The sequence below is a fragment of the Hippopotamus amphibius genome, chromosome X, assembly GCF_030028045.1.
Source record: "Hippopotamus amphibius kiboko isolate mHipAmp2 chromosome X, mHipAmp2.hap2, whole genome shotgun sequence".
NCBI lineage: Eukaryota > Metazoa > Chordata > Mammalia > Artiodactyla > Hippopotamidae > Hippopotamus > Hippopotamus amphibius.
This window is the reverse complement of record NC_080203.1, coordinates 92,548,897-92,558,265: the sequence shown is the minus strand read 5'-3', so window position 1 is coordinate 92,558,265 and position 9,369 is coordinate 92,548,897.

Here is a 9,369-nt window from a genome sequence, read left to right as displayed (position 1 = left end):
TTTTATCAAAGATGTTTGCGGAGCTGCTCCCATTCAAGAAGCATATTTGCTTACATTCCAGGGTAATAATGTCTGACTCCCTTTCTCAGACATTCCAGGGAGATAAAGTTAATGTCTCTCTCTGAGTCAGAGGGCAGATTTATCTCCTAACCAGAATAATGTTGATAATAATGTTTCCTCTAGGGAAACATGGGCAATTTGCTAGCAATATACTTATAAGGTTGGGGGATTTCTAAATTCAGAGTTCCTCAGCTGTGACATAAGACACCAGGAGGGACTTGGGGACCAAGGGGAACCAATGTGAATGTGAAGCTCATGCTCATGCTGCCTGCTGTATAATAAACTGCCTAAATCCTCTTGGGCTCTACGGAATCTGTGGAAGTGTGGTAAGGCAGCCTTGCAGGTACCATAGTCATCGCTGTTGCTTAGAAACTGCTTGACCACTTAACCCAAACATTTAAAAATGTTAGACTTTGGGAGAGAATAACATCTTTGTAAAAATTGTCACTGATAGATCATTTAAGAAAGGTGAGGAAAGAATTATGTGAAAATCAGAGATCAGCAGCTCTTGCTTTTTGGAAAATGAGATAAATTATTGAGGCATGATGAATATATTTAGTAATAAAAGCAATCTTTGAGACTGCTGTAAATCAGAGCAAGGGATAAAACTAGCTCAACAGCAACTTCTTATGAGGTGCAAAGGTGGTGGACATGGTTGGGGTGTAGGGGCCAAAGGAGAGAGTTCAGTTAAGATTATGGTACTACTCCTGGTTAACATATTATCTAGGTTTTGGGGTAAGAAACTTCCAATATATATTTTCACCTCTAATTTCCCACTCTATCCCAGTTTAGTTTCCAGATGGGGGAATATTCCCAAAGATTAGAAGATGATAACCTTCCAGGGGACAGTTGTACCTACTCTCCCCTCCATGGAATTTGTTCATATTCACAGCCTTCTCCCATTCTCAGAAAACAGCTGACATCAGCAAGGAAAGTTCATTTCTGCCCTTTCTCACTTCATAGCCCTTATAGAGTGGGGTTTGACCCATGCCACTCATCACCCACACCCAAAAATGGGATCTGCAAGTCAGCTTCAGCAGTGGGATACAGGCAGAAGGGTAGAGAAAAGATAAGGCTTACAATTAAAAGTCAGCAAGTGCCTTGGGGTACTTACATCATGCTGGCATCGTCTGGCACTTTTATAAGCTCAGGATTAGCTAGGCTCCTCTACCCCCTCAGGGATGCCAAGGTAGTTTTCCTACCACTCCCTCACAAGGATAAGGCATCTCCACATCCACAGATGGCCGCAGACATCATAGACAGTGAATAGCATTAATCAGTGTATATTAATGGGGGTCTAATGTTTCAAAGATAAAATGCAGGCCTACCCCAGTGAGAGGAGCAGAGAATACTAGAGTGCTCCAGGCAGCCCAAGTTCAACCTCAAGGAAGTCTCTGACTCCCAGCAGCCCTACAGCAGGTACTTCTGAATACTCAATGCCCAATATGCTGAAATGGAGTAAGCCATCCATGTGAAGGACAATAGGACACATAGATGTTCCCATGTAGATGAAGAAAAGGTGAGGTTGTAAGAGCAGTTTTTCAAGGAGGCTGGCATGAGAGAAGGATGTGTTTGGAAATAGGAATGCACCATAGATTTCACAACCCATGTCCTTTCCAATGAATGAACTCAAAATATCTGTGGAAAATGGAAGAGGTGCAAGGGATCATCTGAGCCCTATGAGGGCAGTGCTTAAGGTTCAGGGCTTTGATAGGAAACCATGGAATTTACTGAGCAGTGTGGCCGGGAAAGATCAATTAGTCAAAGTGCCTTTTGCATGGAGCCACAGAAACTTCCCTTCAATAGAAATAAGTATAGGGTTTATGTGGCTTTCTCTCTTTTGATTTTTGTTACAGCACTATTTTAAAGCAATACAAATTTAATTGTGTAAAACCAACAGAATACAAATAAACTTTAACCAAGCAACTTGTTTGATAAGGAGAGCAGAAATAGTTGCTCGGTGTCTCTGTGATACGGTTTACCCATTCCACTGTTGCTGGAGATTTGAGTTGTTGCCAGTTTATGATCATTATAAATAATGCTGCTAGATCACCCCTTTATATGCTCTTTCATGGACATATATACCAATTTCTGTGGGATGTATACCAGGAATTGAATGGCTGAGTCATAGGGTATGCATTTATTCAGCTTTAGTAAACACAGGGAAATGGTTTTCTTAAGTGGTTGTACCAACTTCCACTCCCACTGGCAGTATAAGAGAATACTGATTGCTTTATATCCTCACCAATACTAGGTATTTTTCTTTTATCTCATTTCAGCAATTCTGGTGTTTGTGTAAAAGTATGTGAGTGAAAAAATGTTGCCTGCCATATCAGTAAACAGAAGATGTTGCAGCCATCAAGCCATCACATTACAACCACTCCGACAGTGAGCCCTGAGGAAACTCAGGATAGAAACAGGATGCCTACCATCAAATCATCAGCCACTGCAGCCACCCCCAAACAGTGCACCCTCAAGAGACTCAGCATGGGAAAACACAGGGTACTGGCCCTAGATAGCTGAGGTTCATATCAAAGGAATGATTTCAACAAGCCCAGAATTTTGAATCTTTCCATACATAAAAAAGCGCTAAATTCATTACCTTGAGATGTCTGGTTTTCTTTAACAGTAATCTTTTGATGTTCTGACTACTTGGTCTTTGTTGCAAAAACTCCAATATATCCTGGCTCCTCCCTTACCTCTTAGGAGCAGTACCTCAGAGCTATCTGAGAGGCTGTATCCAAGGCTTAAGTCCTCAGTTTTGTCTGCCAAATAAAACATGACTCTCAAGTTTTAAGTTGTGCATTTTTTTCAGGTGACAGGTATCACCTTGTGGTTTTATTTTACAGTTTCCCTGATGATTAATGAAGATTAATGTATTTTCATATGTTTATTTTCTATTCTACTGTGTTAGAGTTTAATATTAAATTCAGAATGCCAATGGATTCTGACCTTCACTTGTACTATGAACCCTGAAACTGGCATTAGACAATCATAGACTCAGTAACTTGGCCACCTCATGTGCTCAGAGACAAATAAATAGCTTAGAGTCTAATGCTCTTCCCATATCAGTATACAAGTTGCTTGGAATTCTACAATTACAGTAATTCTATTCTCAAAATTTGAAATCAGAAAGCCAATTAGATAGTCATATCTCTCCTTATAATTCATCCTTCCGTGACTGGGGTACCCTGCCCCTTTCTGTGCTCCCGAAACACTTGTCATCCCCTGTTTTCCTTCACTTACTCTCCCACCATACACACTGAAGTTTCATTGTCTAGGCATCCTATCTTATCTGCTCTATTTGTTGTCTGAAGGTAAGGCCTCCTTCCACACTGGCCCCTTTAGCCCACGGCTTAAAGAATCCACTCCCATTAAAAAAAATCACTCCTTTGCTGCCTGCCCTTACTCTTTAAACAGCTGAAATCTTTGCAAAATATCTAAAAGGTTCTCATGTCATCCTGATTAGAAATGTGGTGGGTAAACTTGGGTCTATGGTCCTTGGAGGCCAGTATTCTTATATAAAAATGGCAAATGGTTGTTTCCAATTTTTTTTCTTAATATAATCCCTTTATCCACCTGAATAATTTCCCCCAAATAGGCTAGCAATAATTTCACTGTGCATCATCCCCAATCCATGAAAACAAGGATGGAAGAGCAGTTGTAATTGAAGTGAGGGCCATGATCCTAGACTCTTGCCCAATTGTATCTCTTCTCAGTTTAGTGAGCCCTGACACCCGCAGAATGCTAAGGTTCCCCTATGAACTCTTTGGAAAGCCCTGTGTTGGGCAAGCCTTCCTCGGATGCAGGTCACCCATCGTGCTTCTGCATGGACTCTAATTTTGTGCTTGGCTTTCAAGCACTGCCAACAACACATGCCCTCCTGCATCCTTGGTATATCTTAAATCATTTTTCTTATGTCATCAATTTACCTATTCCTAACCCTCACTTCCCATATGTAGATACACACTCTGTTCTAGTCCCATTAATCTCTTCTGCTGTCAGCATGTGTGGGTTTTGTACCCCCTGCCACTCCTTCCAACTCCCCCTTTCTCTCAGAATTTTTCATAAGCCCTGGCTTCCTATTCCCCGCTAATCCATGTCTCTTCCCTCCGTTATGTCCCAGCTCCCAACTCCCCTCTATGTAAGAGTCCTCTGCTACTTCTTCTAATGGAAAGCGTCTCAATACCTTGGAACACAACGGATTCTCTGTCTCAACACTTGTGCTTTCCTTTCTTTGAAAATATTCTCAGAATAAGGTCTTCCTCATGACTGGGTTTTATTCTTTCAACAGTCAGACTATTCACTTGGGTAGAGAGCTTGGTGCCTCTTACTTTCATATTTTTGCTTCCCTGACCTAATATACCATCTTCAGGAGTTGTTTTCACTATTGTCTACTTTGGACTGAACCCAGAGGAAGACAAAGCAAAGGGACATGGGAAATTTTTCTCATAAATCAGGCTGTAGCCTGGTGAGAGGACTTTCTAAAGACATACAGCTCAATTACCCTTCCTCATGTAAGCTTAAGCGGAAACGATTAGTGCTCCTGCTTAAATGGCCAGAGAAGAATGATGAGTGACTGCTGTTCGCAGCACTCCCACTATTTCCATTGTGATTACCCTGGAAATAATGGCTGCTTTCTTCAACACTGGGTACATGCTGGCTCCTTCAATCACTCCTCAATCACTTATGCAGTGTCCAGGCAGTGTGCAAGGACCTCAGGTGCAAGGAAAACTCAGGCCCCTTCCTAGGCAACCTTCTGTCTCTCTCTCTCTCTCTCTCTCTCTCACACACACACACACATACACACACACACACACACACACACACACACCCTCAGTTCTTTCCATCTCAGTGGAAGAAGGGCCAATGGGTATTAGCAGCTGAAGTAGGTCACAAGGTGGCAGCAGTGAGATAGAAACCCATGCATCTCAGAGACAGACAGGACATCCATTTTTCTGTAATTCTCATAAATGAGGATACTAGGCCATGGTGTCATGCAGAGGTCAGATTCAGTGCTGAGGAGCACCCACAAGCTCTTGGGCCTCCCAGTTGGCATTTCTGAAGTCTTTGATGAAAATTAAGGCCGTAATTTCCACCCCACAAGGATGCTGAGTTTGAAATAGTATTTCATGAGGGAGCTTGTGTGTGACACCTTCTACTTAACTCTGAGTCAGTTGTCAGTGGAGAGTAGGCATCTACACTTCTGCACAGGGAAGGCTTGAACATATTAGTGGCTGAGGTAACAACCTTTTTTAGGAAGGCCTTTCTGAGGATGTGAGGGAATGAGGGAGGCCCATTTTGGAGCAAGGGGCTGCCTTCCTAGTGACCCACAGAAAAAGATAACTCCAGAGCTCTTTTGCACAACCCCATAAAGCCCTTTCTCTTGAAAAGGGCTTTCCCCATCATGAGCTAGTTGCCAGACTATAGTCTTTGGGACCAAGTGCCCCCACATTGCATACTGATATTTCCACGACCCCAGATAACAAGGATAAATTTTAAGTGTTAGAGGATAAACCTCTCTCACTGGGGCACTTTGAAATCCCTATCTTCTATTTTGTAACCTGTTTGTGTGGGTTCTAAGATAACAGACTCTTCTCTTCCTCCTCCTTCCTCTCCTCCTCTGCCTCCTCTTCCATTGGAATTGCTGAGTGATAGGTTACACATATGTTCAGCTTTAGTAGAGCCTACTCAAAAGTTTTCTCATGTTTTTTTTTAATCACCCATTTTATTTATATATTTATTTATTTATTTTTTTGGCTGCGCCCTGCAGCTTGCAGGATCTTAATTCCCTGAGTAGGGATCGAGCCTGTGGCCCTGCAATGGAAGCACTTAGTCTTAACCACTGGACTGCCAGGGAGTTCCCTCCAAAGTGTTTTTTCTTCACAAATTTTTACAAATGTACCCTCCCACCAGCAATGTACTGCTTCACAGCAACCAGCAGGGTTGCTTCACATTCTCCCCAACCTGAGTTATGTACTACCATTCTGGTGGTGTGAGTGGTGCTTTTAATTTGCATTTCCCTGACAATTAATGAAGCTGAGTGTGTCTTTGTAAGAATACAACACTGGCTCAGTGATGATAGCCCTGTAAAAGTTCATGACATCTGGTAGTGTGAGTGCTCCAGCTTTATTCATCTTTTTCAATATTGCTTTGCCTACTCTTCGGTAATCCTTCTCTTTCTTTCTTACAAGCAGTAAAAATTCTCCTGTCCCCTGCAACATTTCAGGATGAGGGATGGGATGATTTGTCACTCACCCTTAATCCTGACTTCCACCCAGCAGTGGGCAGATATAGGCTGAAGGTTTATTGGACCCAGGCTTGGCTGCAGACCAACAGGGGTATCTTATCTCCTGGTATTTACAAACATTTGGGAGCTAATTTCTAATGGGAATTTCTTAGTTTCAAGAGAGGATTTTCCAGAGAGAGAAAAGCTATGAGCACTTATAGAGAGCCGCAAAAATGCCACAGTGAGGAAGTTGCTCATTTAAAGTGAAAATAAAGCTACAATTAGGTGCTCTTGTTAATTTTGTTAGTTTTGTCGTTGAGTATTATTACCACAGTGAAATTTTATGAATTCTGTGGTTGTTGTGGGTACCAGCATCACAGAATGTAAAATTAGGCACTTGGGCAAATGATGGTTTTTTTTTTCCCATTTGGGTATTTTCATACAAACTGCAGTAGTGCTTTTTGAGAAATATTAACAGAATGGCTCTGGGTAATTTCCTGTGTTTCCTGTTTTTGAGATACCAAAGTGATGATTGATAATTCATTTGAATAGAGTCAGAGCAAGGTAAAGGTGGACCATTTTGAGTTTTGCAGCAATCTTTTTGGTCATTGTTTTGTGGAGGGGATGGAATTTTCAGTTGAGATGTTAAATCATTATTGGTAATCTCTTTTATTATAATACTAATTATATTGTTTTATTTAAGGAACTATAGACCAGCATGGAGAAGGCCCAGATTAAATTACATGAGGATGAGAACCAAGATTACAGGTCCAAAGGAAAGTATTAAGAAGCTCTATGTCAAGGAATGGAGCAAATATATTTTAATAAGAGGAAGCTTGCAGACACAGAAGTAAACAAGGCAGACCAAGTCACTGCCCTCATTGAGCTTTTAGTCTATCTGGGAAAGCAGCCATTAAACTAGTCATAGGGAGTGGTTAAAACTGAGATTAACACACATGGTAAAAGTACAGGGAACTATGAGAGAATATCACAAGGTCTTGCCCTAGTGTAGGAGGATCAGGAAGAGCTTGTTTGAGTCAATGGCAATTAAACTGAAAGTGGAAAGGTGAATATGAAAGTCGGGCAAAGAAAAGTGGAAAAAGCAGTTGGCAGGGGCCCCTCAAGCTGACAGCATAGTTCTTTGGAAGCTTTTGAGCCATGAATGACCTGGGCCTACTGGAGCTAGAATAAAAAACAATATTTTCATGGGTATGAAATGTACAGTGTGGGGAATATAGTCAATAACTATGTAACATCTTTGTATGGTGACATATCGTAACTAGGCAAATCGTGGTGATCAGTTTGAAATGTACAGAAATACCAAATCACTATGCTGTGTAACTGGAACTAACATAGCGTTGTAGGTCAATTATATTTCAAAAACAAAAACACACAAACATAAAAAAGAGATCAGATGTGTGGTTACAGGGAATTGGGTGAAGGCCGTCAAAAGGTACAAAGTTCCAGTTATAAGATAAATAGATTAAATAAACACTAAGGATGTAATGTACAACATAAATATAATTAGCACTGCTATATGTTATATATGAAAGTTGTTAAGAGAGTAAATCCTAAGAGTTCTCATCCCAAGAAAAAAATTTTTCATTTGTTTCCTATTGAACTTTGTACCTATATGAGATGATGGATGTTCACTAAACTTATTGTGATAATCACTTAATGATGTATGTAACTCAAATAATTATACAGTACACCTTAAACTTATACATTGCTGTATGTCAATTATATCTCAATAAAACTGGAAGAAAAAAAGCAATACTTTAAGTATGATTTGAGCATAGTGAGTAGGAGGTAGAGTGGTGATAAACAACATGGGAGAGATAGGTCAGGCATGGTCCTTCAAAATCATGTTGGATATGTCAAGAGTTTGAGACTTCATCCCGAGATCAATGGTAGGTTAGATTCATATTGTTGGAAGATCACTCTGGCTTCTGTGTGGAGAATGGATTGATAGGATGCAAAAATGTATTCAAGAAGACTAGCTGGAAGAGTATTGTAATCATTCAAGAAACAGATGATAGTGACTTGGTGAGGGTAGTGATAAGGGATGCGTAAAGAGGTGGACAGGGGCAAGAAATCTTTAGGAGGAATAGCTGATAAGACTTGATGTGGTAGACATGGAGACATGTGTCCCAGATTCCTTTCAAGGAAGGACTTGATGCCCAGCCACAGGGAGTGTTGTCAGTAGACAGCCTTCACATATTTGTTCCTTCAGAGTCTGGCTCACCTGCAGAAAGCCACCATGCCTGAGATCACACCCATCCCCTGGTAGCCCACATCTGACTTAGCAAGACAGAGGTATAAAGATCTGGTTATTTGGGTCCAACAGGGGGCACTCTGACGGGTAATATTTGCCCAAGGCTTTGTTGGACCTGCACCACAGTTTAACTTATCCCTCTATGCAATCCTACTTCCTTCCCTTTATTGTCACAGGGAATGATCTATAATAAACATAGATCTTCAACTCAATCTTGCATCTTCAACACAATCTCAAGCTCTGTTTCCAGTAAGCCCAACCTGTGACTGTTGGAACTAGAAGTGGAGTGCTCTGATAAAGCAAGTGATGAGATCAGATTTGGAGCTGAATCACTCACCTCCTAGCTTGCAATGAGAACCCCATCACTGATGATAGGTGGAGCACAGCCAGCTTCTGGAACAAGGTGGTGGTGCAGTTATTAAAACGTTCATTGGTAGCAAACTAGGCGTGTATACCAATGGAAGGAATGTGGTAGCAGGCATATTAGTTGTTTGAGACTTACGGATAAAATAGTAATTTTAAAGATAAAGAGATTAGATGGCTATTGGTAAGCATCATTGATAATCATCAGAAAGCTAATGAGCAATTGAAAGTAACAGGCAACTTAAAGCCAAACATGAAAACCAGAGGCATCGTTGGTATAATGCAAAGAAACTCTCATCTTTTGTAGTGATAGGCAGAGAAAGCCAAGTAGAACAAGCCCAGGACTTAATAGTCAGAGTGGCTAAACCTTAAAGACAGTAAAACTCCAACTAAGGCAGGACTGGGACTCTGACCTGTGAGATAGGTACCACAGCTCCTGATC